The sequence below is a fragment of the Acinonyx jubatus genome, chromosome F2, assembly GCF_027475565.1.
Source record: "Acinonyx jubatus isolate Ajub_Pintada_27869175 chromosome F2, VMU_Ajub_asm_v1.0, whole genome shotgun sequence".
In the NCBI taxonomy this organism is placed as follows: domain Eukaryota; kingdom Metazoa; phylum Chordata; class Mammalia; order Carnivora; family Felidae; genus Acinonyx; species Acinonyx jubatus.
In genome coordinates, this window is record NC_069394.1 from 50,334,758 (window position 1) to 50,348,208 (window position 13,451).

Genomic DNA, 13,451 nt, shown 5'->3' on the forward strand with positions numbered 1-13,451 from the left:
TAAGTGTCTGGCTTCTGCTCAGGTCATGATCTCACAGTTCGTGGGTCTGAGCCCCACATCAGGCTCTCTAATGTCAGCACAGAACCCACTTTGGATTCTCTGTCCCTCTCTATCCCTCTCTCTTTCTCTGCGCCCCCCAAAATAAACATAAAAAAAGTTAAACAAAGTTACCATGCTATCCAGCAATTCCACTTCTAAATATACACTCAAGTAATAACATATGTTCACACAAAAACCTGTACACAAATGTTTATGGCAGCATTATATATAATAGCCAAAGATGAAAACAATCCAGATATCCATTATTTGATTAATGGATAAATAAAATATATTCGTACAATGTAGTTTAATTTTGTTTAGCAATAAAGAGAAATCAGTACTTAATTACTGTACTTAATTGTCAGTACTTAATTACTGATCCGTGCCACAATATGAATGAATCTTAAAACATTATGTTAAGTGAAAAAAGCCAGGCACAAAGGACAACATATTATATAATTCCATTTGTAGGAAATGTGTAGAAAAGACAACTCTGTAAAGACAGATTACAGAATAGTTGTGGGGGGTGAAAGGGATGGGGATGGGAATGGTTGGGGGATACCATAAAGGGTTTAGAATTTCTTTTTTTAGGGTAATGAAAATGACCTAAATTTGATTTTGGTGATAAATGTATAACTGTGAAATATTAAAAACATGGGATTACATATTTTAAATAAGTGAATTCCATATATGAATTATATGTGTTGGAGGAAGCTTTCAAAACTTAAAATAGAGAATAAAATAAAATTTGAAATGTATCTAATAACATTTAAGGAAAAGAATATAACCAATATTGTGGAAGAGGATGATTCTATTACCTATTCATACAATGAAGCACATATGTGTGTCTACACAGAGACAGAGAGAGAGAAAGAGAGAGACAGAAGAAATAATGTTGACAATATTCTTGTGTTATTACACAAGTTTTCTTCTCTGTTTTTAGATGTTCCAAAGTCCATTAAAATTATTCTGTCTGCACCAGCAAGCCTTTGAAGATTATATTTGAGAACTAGAAGCTTTGACAGTGTAATCACCCATCATCTCCTTTCAATGCCACAAAGGACAACTCCAGCAAATCCTGAATGCACAGGGTTCTATAATGCTTCTAGAAAGCACTGGTATTTTATTTATTTCAACATGCCTTAGACTCTAAGGCCATGGTAGTTGAAATGTTTCCTGATTACATAAACTTAAGTATTCAGTTTTGATGTTCCTGGGTAAGAGGTTGTATGCATATGTTTGTGTAAATGGTTTATTGAAAATGGTGATATTATATCAAAAGAAAATGCCCAGAAGTGCCACCTTTTATTTTCCACTTACCCAGCACTTTCCAATCCAGAATATATTTGAATACATTTACCTAACATTACATTCTCAAATGGTACTTAGTAAACCAAGAAAAAGGTAAGGGGATTTTTTTTTCATTTCTTTTCATCACCACCTCCACCCTTATCACCACCCCTACCTGACTTTATATTGCCAAACTGATTATGAGAATGGGAGTACAACCCAAGGTCACAAGAAGAAATATAACTGGACTTCCTAAATCCTAGGAATTCACACTCTAACTGGAAGAAATATAATAAGCACTTAGACACACATACATACGTAACACTTAGATAGACATACAGAATTCCAAAAGCATTAATTTAGTTATTCAACACTGACAGTATTTGTGTAGCCATTTAAGAATGCAGAAAAAGCAGCGGTGCCTGGGTGGCTCAGGCGGTTGATTGTCCAACTTCAGATCAGGTCATGATCTCGCAGTCAGTGAATTCAAGTCCCGCATCAGGCTCTGTGCTGACAGCTCAGAGCCTGGAGCCTGCTTCAGATTCTGTGTCTCCCTCTCTCTCTGCTCCTTCCCCACTCACACTCTGTCTCTCTCTGTCTCTCTCAAAGATGAATAAATGTTTAAAAAATTTTTAAAAAGAATGCAGAAAAAGCAATGTCCTAAAATACATTAACATATATCTGATAGTGCTTACTTAATACACTGTAGCCCAAATTTAGAATAAAATAGATGGTATAGCTAATTGAACCTTTAGTATTTTCTTTCCTTTTCTTTTAGGTCCTAAATGGTATGAAACCATCTTATTTCCTTCATATTTAGTAAAAACCTATAATCCTCTTGCATTGTTTTTCTAGCTTATAGCCATTACCCAGCAAGAATGAAAACACACGTGGATCATTAAACAGTAACTTAAAATCAATATCGTTTCAAATAATATCCTACAAAAATAGAATAGTATATTCAAAGAAACAATTCTATTCTCTTATTAACCTCAACTTTAACCTCAAACCCATCTTTAAAACTATAGCCCAAAGGAAATATGAATCTTTTGAGATGAGTTGAAAGTCTCAAAATGCCTGTGGGTTCCAGACTTAAGTCTTGGACATGATATTGGCAACAGCTGCTTTTAATACCAACATCTAGCAGGAGTCAAGTACTCATGTTTCTTAAAGCCAGGATCATCAGGCTGCAGGATAGTGTTGATTCCTTCATTGTGTTTGAACTAGGGCAGTGGGCCAATGATACCTGATCTTGTTTCAGGCAAGTTGGTAGGCAGTTGATCATATATTTAAAACTTTTTTTAGAGAAGCTCTGAAAGCTCCTTTTATTTCTAGAAGAAACTTTCTTACCACTGGGTAGTCTATATACTGAAATTTAAGTCATGGATTCAAGACACACCCAACAACAAGGAATTTTACAGATTAGGCAGTCTACTTTTAATGGAGCTCCTAACATGAATTAATAAAAAATAAGTAAAGTTAGGTTGAAATCTTAAGCTTATTTTATCTCAAGTAGCATGTTTATCATGGTAATGTTTTTGTGAGGATAAGTCATTCCTATTTCATTATTTATGATCTACTTCTCTATAGGAGAATCACTTTACTATAAATAAAACAAAACAACAGCCTTATCTCTTCACTATTTTCAAGGCCCTTTGCCAAACCTGATGTGAAAAGCAGAAATGGAAAAGCAAGCATCATTTTTCTCAAGTTGGCACTGGCTTTGGAGATGATCGAAGTTTGTATTCAAGAGAGAGATTACATAAGGGCCATCAAGAAGAAGGAAGATCTCTGAGCCTAAAGTAAAGTGAGAAGTTTACAAAATTGACTTTATAAAGGAGAAAAGATTTGAGCTGAACCTTAAAAAACAACCAGGATTTCGACAGAATAATTGGGAAAAGTGTTCAAGGGAGAAAGAGCATGAGCAAGCCAAGAATGAAAATCCTACTAGGTATATCAATTATACTGGAATTTAAAAATTTTTAAAGAAGAATGAAAATTCTAATCAGAAAGGTAACTAATTTTACTACAATGTTTTGCAAACTTCAAGGACACGATCCATTAAAATATTTCTCAGGGCACCTGGGTGTCTCAGTCGGTTAAGCCTCCGACTTCAGCTCAGGTCATGATCTCCCAGTTCATGGGTTCAAACCCTGCATCAGGCTCTGTGCTGGCAGCTCAGAGCCTAGAGCCTGCTTCGAATTCTGTGTCTCCCTCTCTCTCTGCCCTTCCCCTGCTCATACTCTGTCTCTGTCTCTCTCTCAAAAATAAACATACATTAAAAAAAATAATAATAAATAAATAAATAAATAAATAAATAAATAAATAAATATTTCTCACAAAGGGTGCTATTGACCTTTTACATGAGAATTTTTCCCATCTACAACAAGATATTTAACATCCTTGCCCTCTACCTACTAAATGTTAGTAACAAGGTCCCCTTTATTCTTTTAGTTATGAAGAAAACCCAAAATTCCCTCTTATGTTCTTAAATGCCTCCTAGTGGTAAATCTTCACTATATCCAACCACTGAGTCAAGAAATCTATGAAGTTCATTTTCTAATAGGATGGAAGGAAAGAAGGAAGGAAGGAAGGAAGAATGGAAGGAAGGAGGGAAGAGAGAAAGGATGGAAGGGCACTAAGTACATTGTAGCAGAAGGGGTTTAAGTAATAAAGGACCTTGTCATAACTGACTGCTGACCTGTTGAATTTTAGAGATGACAGAGTTCTGATTGAGCACAGAATTTCAGTGATTTTCAAGTTTCATATTTTATCAGCACATCCACTAAAAAAAAAGTTTAAAAATCACACACCCAGTTTCATGGAAATTAAAGACCAGAGAACTTACGTAATTTATCAAATTAAGAAGGTCTGCTATAACTAAAATGAGGTGCTATTACAGATTTTTGAGAAAGGACAGCTTAAGTAAATATAGCCAGAAATTGTTATTAATTCACAAAACTATATTTCCTTAAGTAATCAAATGGAAAACATTTCCCTACCTTTCTCTGTTGGCTGACATCTGAGCAATGAAAATCCCTTAGGGGAACTTGCACACTTAAAAAAGCTAATCGCACCTACACAGCTTTTCCATAGCTTTTTCTTACAGGATTTAAGCACCTTGTTTATCTTTAATTTTTATGTGTAATACTGACATACACTTCATCCCACGTCCCTTAAAAATGATCCATTTCTGCCTTACAGTATGGTTGATACAATCACAGACAAAATACAGAGCTGATTTAGAAGTTTTGCCACAGCTCCCTTCACCAGCTGCCATCACTCTCATATTCATGGCCATAAGACCACTAGTGCTATAGGCTAGATCTTAATACATTCTTCTAAAGCCTCTTCAGTTTATGTGACCTCCTCAGAACTCAACTTTTCCCTTGGCTTTTGAGTCTGAACATTCTTCTGATGTCAATATCTCCCCCAGACTCAGATAGGAAGCTCCTTCCTAGCTGGACAAAAGTCCTGACACCAGACAGACCACATGACTGGGTTAACAGGCAGGCATTTGGCATGAAAGGGCAATTGGACAATGCAGTTCTGTTCTCTGCACACTTATATTCCCTGATAAAACCTGAATAAGATGGAAGTGAATAAAGGAATAATTATGCATATAAATTAATATTTTTGAAAGCAATGTGGCTTTGTGTAGAGTTTCAAACCTGAGGCTGAAAGCTGAATACAGACCACAAATTTGTACAGGTTGCTTAGCGTATGGTTTAAATATAAATAAGTTTAAATGCATTCATTATACTGAGTGACATTATAAATCTATGTTCTTGGGGCGCCTGGGTGGCTCAGTCGGCTGAGCCTCCCACTTGAGCTCAGGTCATGATCTCACGGTTCCCGAGTTCGGGACCCATGTCAGACTCTGTGCTGACAGCTCAGAGCCTGGAGCCTGCTTTGGATTCTGTGTCTCCTTCTCTCTCTGCCCCTCCCCCTCTCACTCTCTGTCTCTCTCTATCAAAAATAAATAAACATAAAAAAAATTATAAATCTATGTCCTTACACATGTTTGAATTTGCAATCACTAGAAGAGTACTTAAAAGCATGGACTTTAAGGTCAGACAGATTCAAGACTGTGCTCTGCAAGAAACTTTCCAGCCGGAAGATGGGATGCTAACAGAAACTACTACATCATAGATGTATTGTGAGCATTAACATAGATAACGAATGTAAAGTCCCTAGCACACACTCTAACACATACTAATTGTTAAATATTAGTTCCTATTGTTCTTTAGTAAATGGAACTCCTGCTGCTAATAAAATCACGTTAGAGCACAGTACGTGAATAAAATGCTTTGCCTAAAAGCAGTACCACCTGAGCCTAATGTCACAAACATATTTTTATGTAGACTGCCTTAACAGAAACTGACATTAAGGAAGTGAATTTTAGCAGATGACAGAACTATAACAAGATTTCTTTGGAGTGGTTTTTAAATGGGCTACCATGCAACCAGTTCTGAACATGAGTTCCAAAGCAATGTAGTTTCCAGCCATGTGTTCCATATATCACTCTTTCAGGTAAGTAACTTCATGAACTAAGTGTTTAAAAATTAAAAATATAAGGCACAGAATCCAAGGGTGAGAGGACTACTATGAAAGAAGAAATCAGGCTTACCTTGAGTTTTATAAAAATGAAATGTTTCCTAGGTCCTCTTAGCTTTCACATTATTTGTCGAAAGAAGAACTCAAACTTACAACCTCATTTTATCCAAGAGAAACATGCAGGCTAAAGGGTTTTTTTGGTTTTTGGGGTTTTTTTTTGGTTGTTGTTTGGTATACAATACCTGAAAAATAATAGAGATTAATAATGCATTGGCAAGGTTAAATAAGAAAGGGAAACTTTACCTTGTAAAATCAAAAACTGTTCTGTAAACTGAGAAGTGGATTAGAATGTTCAGAGCGCTTGGGGACCAAGCATTCTGTAAAGTCTGATTTATACTACAAGCATCATAATGCCTACCTACTTCAGAATGACAAATAGTACCACGCTGAAGTCGCAAACAGCAGCCCCAGAGCGTTAACAGCAAATGTCTTCCATCTTAATAGCTGAGTCTGTGCCATTCTGTGCACTTAAAATTCTGAACATTTAACACTTCTTGTTGCATCTAAATCCAGATACAAAAACCTTCAAATCAAACTATTTACCTCAACTGAAATCTGCCTTGAATAATTCATAAGAAAGAAGAAAGATGGTAGGCAAGAAAGCCAAAGAGAGTTTTAATGAACTCTAGAGTTTCAAAAATAATGGCACAGAAGTTATTACAGCTTTTCTCCTCACTCTGGAAAACAGAGTATCAGTCACTCTAATACTGAATACTTCCAGAAAACAGAAGGAGCAATAAAAGGTTCAGCTTTCTGCTTGTCTGCAATTGATATACTAACAGCACCACACAGATTATTACCAGGGGAGGCTCTTTTTGAATGTGTGACAGTCGAGGAAGCATCTAAAGTATTCATATTCAAATGTTTTATTTTTATGCTGTTTCTTAAAATTCCAGTGGTATCTGGAGTCTCAGTTAAAAAGAAACTATGAAAATCAAGAAGTATAGTGGCTCTGGCCTATGTTACACCAGCACGGGCTTTCATGTGGCTCTTCTACCCTTGAAGACTTATTTGGCCTGATGGGCAGGGTTAGGGTTAGCAGCGATCCCACCTATGTTTCCCTGGAAATCATAAAAAAGGCCTCACATTCTCCTCTAATAGATAAGCATCTCTTCAGTGATTCATTTGGCGAATGAACCTAGGATTTTTATCAAATTGAAAAGAAAGAACAGAGGCTGTTTGAAGTGTTAGTGCTGTGTAGGTCTGTATTAGCCTCCAATTGCTGCTCTAACAAATTATCACCCTTGGTAACTTTTTTAAAACAACACAAATTTATTCTGTACAATTCTAGGGGTCAGAAGCCCAAATCAAGTCTTATTGGGGCTAAAATTAAGGCACAGACACTACTGCATTCCTTGTGGAGACACTGAGGAAAATTCCTTTCCTTGCCTTTTCCACCCTGGAGAGGCTGTCCACATGCCCTGGCTGGAGCCCTCTCCTCCATTTTCAAGCCTGTCATTCCAACCCCTGCTTCTCCATGCCATCTTCTTCCACCTTTGATCCTCTTGTTCTCCTCTTATAAGGACCCTGTGATTACACTGGACCCAACTGGATAATCCAGGATTATTTTCCATCTCAAGATCCTTAATTTAATCACATCAGCACAGTCTCTGTGCCATGTAAGGTAACCTATTCACAAGTGCTTGGAATTAGGAGGTAGAGGTCTTTAGGAGGCCATTATCTGTCTACAATTAGGTTGTAATATATTAAATGCTTAATGGAAATAAATGTACATATTAGGTAACAAACCCCATATGGCTCTATTATAAAGAAAAACAAAACAATCTCAGTAATTGTAACAGGACCAATTTTTTTTCAAAGTAATATTTTCTAAAACTATGTTTCATAGAACTCTAAAAAGCTTACTGACAAACTTTAAAAATACATATAATAAGTATATATACATTTCAGAGTTGCTACTCTCTGTTAATTAAGAATAATGGACGCACATCATGAGATATCACTTTATACCAGTTAGACTTGGCTGGTATCAAAAAGACAAGAAATCACAAGTGTTGGGGAGGATGTGAAAAAAAAGGAACACCTGTGTACTGCTGGTGGGAATGTATATTGGTAAACCCACTGTGAAAACCAGTAGGGGGTTCTTTGAAAAGTTAAAAATACAAATACCATATGATTCAGTAATTCCACTACTAAGTACTTAAGAAAATGAAAATGCTAATTCTAAAAGTAAATGTACCCCTATGTTATGGTATTATTTGCAATAGCCAAGATAAGGAAGCAACCTAAATGACCATTGATAGATAAATGGATAAAGAAGATGGGATATATAGAGACACAATTAAATATTACTCAGCCACAAAAAGGAATGAGATCTTGCCATTTGCAACAACATCAATGGACTTAAGAGAGTATTATGCTAAGTTAAGTAAGTCAAACAGAAAGACAAACACCATATGATTTCACTTGTATGTGGAATCTAAAAAACAAAAAACAAATCTATAAATACAGAGAATAAATAGGTGATTGCTAGAGGGGAGGTGAATGGGGAATGAGCAAAATGAGCGAAGAGGAGTAGGAAATACAGGTTTCCAGTATTGGAATGAGTAAGTGATGGGGACGAAAGGTACAGCATGGGGAATAGTCAATGGTATTGTAAGAGTCTTGTATGGCAACCGATGGTAGCTACAATTGTGGTGAGCATAGCATAGCGTATACAGTTGTCGAATCACTCACTGTCTTGTATACCTGAAACTAATGTAACACTGCAGTTCAAGTGTATTTCAATAAAAAAAGAGATAGAACTGGGCATTTAAAATATAGGTACAATCAAAATATCTACATCAAAGAAAGTGATTTCGTGTGTGTGTGCGTGTGTGTGTGTGTGTGTGTGTGTGTGTGTGTGTGTATTTGTCTGTTTGTTATTTCCCCTTCTGGTCTGCAAGTGCTTGGATACCCAGTACTTAGAACACAAATAATGTTTGCTGAATGGGTAAATTAATGAGTGAATGAATGAAATTATTTCAGATGGCCATATGTTAAAAGGCAAAAATCAACTTTATCATTCCAGATTTTTTAAAGTAAAATAACATTGCTGGTTGAAATATTAAATGTAGACCTGAGATTCAATCATTTTCTAAGAATCAGGGGCTCCTGGCTGGGTCAGTTGGTAGAGCATGCGGCTCTTGATCTAGGGGCTGTGAGTTTGAGTCCCATGTTGTGTGTAGAGAATACTTAAAAATAAATTCTTAAAAAAAAACTAACTACTATATAAATGCTTTTTTAGACAAGCCTCATTACAAATATATAATAGTATTTTTTAAGTCATTACACAAAAACTGAATAATAAATTTCAGGTATAGTGTAATCCATGCAAAAGGGAAAATAAATAAATAAATATTAATGGCATGGACATTCCATAATTATTGAACAGTTCTAAGAAGTTAGTTTTTAACTAGCACAATATTCATGAATGTCATTCTTGAAAATGATAGTTTACAAATGCTCTAATGATGATTTTCATGTTATTTAACTCTACTACCTTTCACAGAGATTGATCAAAATAGGCATGAAATTCAAACTGAAAGCAAAGTATAGGAATATAGTTTCGGTACCTCATGGCTCCTTTATATGTAACATTTAACATGTGTTAGATGATTTAGCAATAACATAATCAGGATACTTAGATAAAAATCACCACCTCTATCAGTGTACTATATTAATGCAAGTCTAAAAGCAACCCCTGAAGTTACACTGTAATTTACTCCCTTCTGCAAAGAAAAACATATTTCTTATCTTTTGAATAAAATATGTCACCAAACAAAAGCACTTAACAGACTGCCCAGATAGATGTTTTTCTTATAGTTATAAGTATGCAGTGTATATTGATATGCTATAATGAAATCTTTACCAGATATAAATATGATGCTTATTTATTGAAAATAAACCGATAAATATTTTGACTCTGAATTTTAATGACTTAATTAATAAGGAGATATACTTTCTTTGATAATTCACCATTAGCTGCAACGGATTTCCACAAAAAACATAATAAAAGGAAGTCCAAATACTATGTTTTTCCCTAAGTGAAATATTCTTACAGGTTCACAAAGAAATAGGAAGTACTATTTTTCAAAAACCAAAGCATTTTCTACATATTCTCCTTAAAAATCATAATGAAACTAAGTTCATTTTTAATTTGGTTCACAGATTAAGCACAAAATATATATTTTAATGGAAAGTTCAACTTTGTTTAATTCTGCTTGTTAAAGTAATACGTGTTTCTGGCAAAACATTCAGAAACACTGAAGATAAAAAGAAGAAAATAAAAATCATAACCCACAGACAACCACTGTTCATTTAATACATATTCTTTCAGACTGCTATCATAAGCCCATGTTTTTTATTGGGATATCAGTATTTTATATAATGATTTTTAAAACGTGTTTGATATATATACATAGACACATGCATACAGTGGAAATTTAGGTTTTATGTATTCTTTGTTTCTGTCTTCATTGTCATATTTTATTTCCACTGCAACTACAGCTGCATTTCCAACAAAAGATAGGATAAAATTTTAAAAATATAAATTTCTATGTATTTTACTAATGAATTTTTGGAGCGGTGTTAGTTTCAATAACTTGGAATTTGAAGTTGAAAATACTTGAGGATTCCTGTGACTAAATATTTATACTTGTTTTCTCTTTGTAAGAAGAAATGCCAATATAGTTAGTTCTAAAAACTCTTCAAAATAATCTGTAAATGAAATAATTTACCATTTACACCTGTTTTTCTTTAGATTACAATGGAAATTCAAATAAATGTCACTGTATTATTTTTCTATTGAAACACACTTAACACATTAAAAATATTAACATGATCACCAATATACCTTATAAATACTGAAGAAGTTAAAGTGAACATTGTCTCCTGAAGTAGAATCTAATAATAGAGAACATTCATATGAGGACAAATTATTTTATTTGAATGCGTTCTCTTTCCTTTTTGAAATTGTGAAGTAAAAATTCTTAGAATGAGAAATATCGATGATGAAATTCTTAAAAATTAAGCACACCAGCAAGAACATTACTTCATACACCTTTTCTCAGGGATGTAAGTTTAAGTGTATTAATTTTTTTTTAATTTTTTATTGAAGTAAAATTGACCTATAACATGATATTTAAAAATACTCATCTTAATTTATAGGTCAATGGCTAGAATATTCTTGCTTCTAAAATAAGTATTCAATTCTTAATATGATCATGTTTTAATTTGAAAGTTGGTTAAACAGTTTTAGAAGTAAGTGTGTTTTTAGTTGTAAATATACTCTTTTATTTAATTATTGCTTTGTTGTATAGAGATTAGTTATTTATCAATTAAAATACTTCTTTTGTGCTTTGACATTAACTTCTGCAAGAAATGTACTAACTGCTTACGGATTTGTTAGCGAGTTCTGAGAAAAATGTTTGAGCTTGTCACATGCAACTAGATTAGGTCCTAGATCAGGATGCTTTTGAATTAACTTGAGGTAAGAATAATATCTACGGATCATTTTCATTTGAAAATTTTCCCTCCTGATCATTGACTTGTTTTATGGTTATTCAGTTTTGTGTGATGACTTACAATCTAACAAGCATGTCAAGAAGAGAGGCTTGGGAGGCTTGTGGTCATGTTATATAAGGAACATATCTGGAGAGAAAGAAGCCCGGAATGTGCAGGGAGGGAAGAAAAGGAAGGCAGCACACACATTGTCTTCCGATGTAAATTAAAGGCAGGGCTAGCATTTGGAAATGAATAAGACTTGATTAGTAAGCCTCAAGTTTTTCAACAGGAAGAAGTTTCAGAGATGTAGATTTCAGGTCAGGAATAAGATTTGTACAAGGATGATAACAGAAATTCATTTATGGAACTTATTGAAAGCCTATTACTTGCCAGGTACCATGCTTGGAACTTTACATTCATTATTGTGTTTAATTTTCACAGCAACTTAATCACATATGCACTATTTTGTGGTGAGAGGACTAATTAATGCTTAATAAATGTTTAATTAATTCCCAGATGTATGACTAGTAAGTCGTAGAACCAGAAGTTAAACAAAAAGAGTCTGGTTATAAAACCCCATTCTTACATTTTTTTTTTTTTTTTTGTAAAATAAAAAAGATTAAAGCACTTGCTGGGTCATCTCTTGACGCATCAAGCCCAGATAGCTGAATCGACTAGGCTTCTGTGTGAAGTAGCTTTTAAGATGTCTGCTTCCTGGTATTGATGTCCTTGTTAATTCCTTTCTCGTGAGTAAGTTGTTCCTAACCGAGGGTATGTGGGCAATGTTGAGGAGATGTCATTCCTGTGAGTTATAAAAGATTGTGACTTCGATTTCCAAGCTGATTCTATCGGCCTCTCAGTGCACATTCGTTGATGGAGGAGGGGTCATATTGGAGAGGGTCACTTGCCAAGGAACTGAGAGTAGCTACCCATCAACGGCCAGCAAGTACTGAGGCCTAGGTTAACAGCACTCAATGCACTGTATTCTGCCAACAACAACTTTAGTGAGTTTGGAAGCAGACTTTTTACCAGTTGAGCTTCCATATGAGGAATCCCAGGCTTGGTGCACATTGTGATGGCACCCATGTAAGACAACCTGAAATAGAAGACCCAGGTAAGCCATCTGGATTTCTGACCTACAGAAACTGTGGTGGGATAAATGTGTTGTTTAAAGTCACTAAATTTCAGGGCAATTTGTTATACAGTAATAGATAACTAATACACTTCCCCAAGGCAAGGATTATGCTTTATTTGACTTCACTATCCAGCAACAAGCATAATTGCTCAAACACAGAAAGCAGTCCATTAATGTCAACTAAGTGAAGAGTGAATGAAGGAAAGAAGGATTAGATTAAATGATCTTTAAGATAATTTGAAACTTGAGATTTTATTATTCCACATGGAACATAATTATAGTAGTCTATTTACCATGGTCCTACTCACTTTATCAGAAAAAAAAAACATTACAAGTGAAATAGTCTAAATTCAATAATAAAGATTTTTTTTCCTCTTTCACTCCCCCAGGCTTATTGAAATATAATGTAGATACAAGAGATTCACTCATTATAATTAGATTACTTGATAAATTTAGGAAGTGAAAGATCTTCACATCAAGATATACGGCATTTTCAACTCCTGAAAAAGCTTCCTATTGCCCCTCTGCAATCAACCTTCTTCCCCTCGTACAACTACTCATCAGCCTTCCCTCACTATAGTTTCACATTTTCAAGAATCTCATATACAAAATATTGTTTTTAAGTGTTTAATGTGTGCTACACATCACTAGGTACAAAGATATCAGACTATATAAAACACTTGTAGCTGTCTTTATATTTTTGGTTTCCACTCATAATTTTATGTGTAAATCTCTTCAATAAATTCCCTCTACAAATAAATAATATTATCTATATGAAAAGGACTAAACTTTTCCAATGGTATTTTTACTAATCGATCTTTAATAAATTAACCTGACTGAGAGGACAGTTTACAAAATTTCTCAA

General features: G+C 34.5%; 1 protein-coding gene across 8 annotated transcripts in view; it reads right to left on the reverse strand.

The window, feature by feature from the left end:
- The window catches only part of RALYL (RALY RNA binding protein like), a 704,475-nt gene that overhangs the window by 499,928 nt on the left and 191,096 nt on the right, over positions 1–13,451 (reverse strand). Inside the window, exon 1 of one of the 8 annotated variants that reach the window (XM_027064305.2) lies at positions 5,960–9,431. The exons of the other annotated variants lie outside the window; for them this stretch is intronic. The gene's annotated coding sequence lies outside the window, so the exon portion shown is untranslated. Of the gene's footprint in view, positions 1–5,959; positions 9,432–13,451 lie in introns of those variants that run through there. 8 annotated transcript variants of the gene reach the window in all.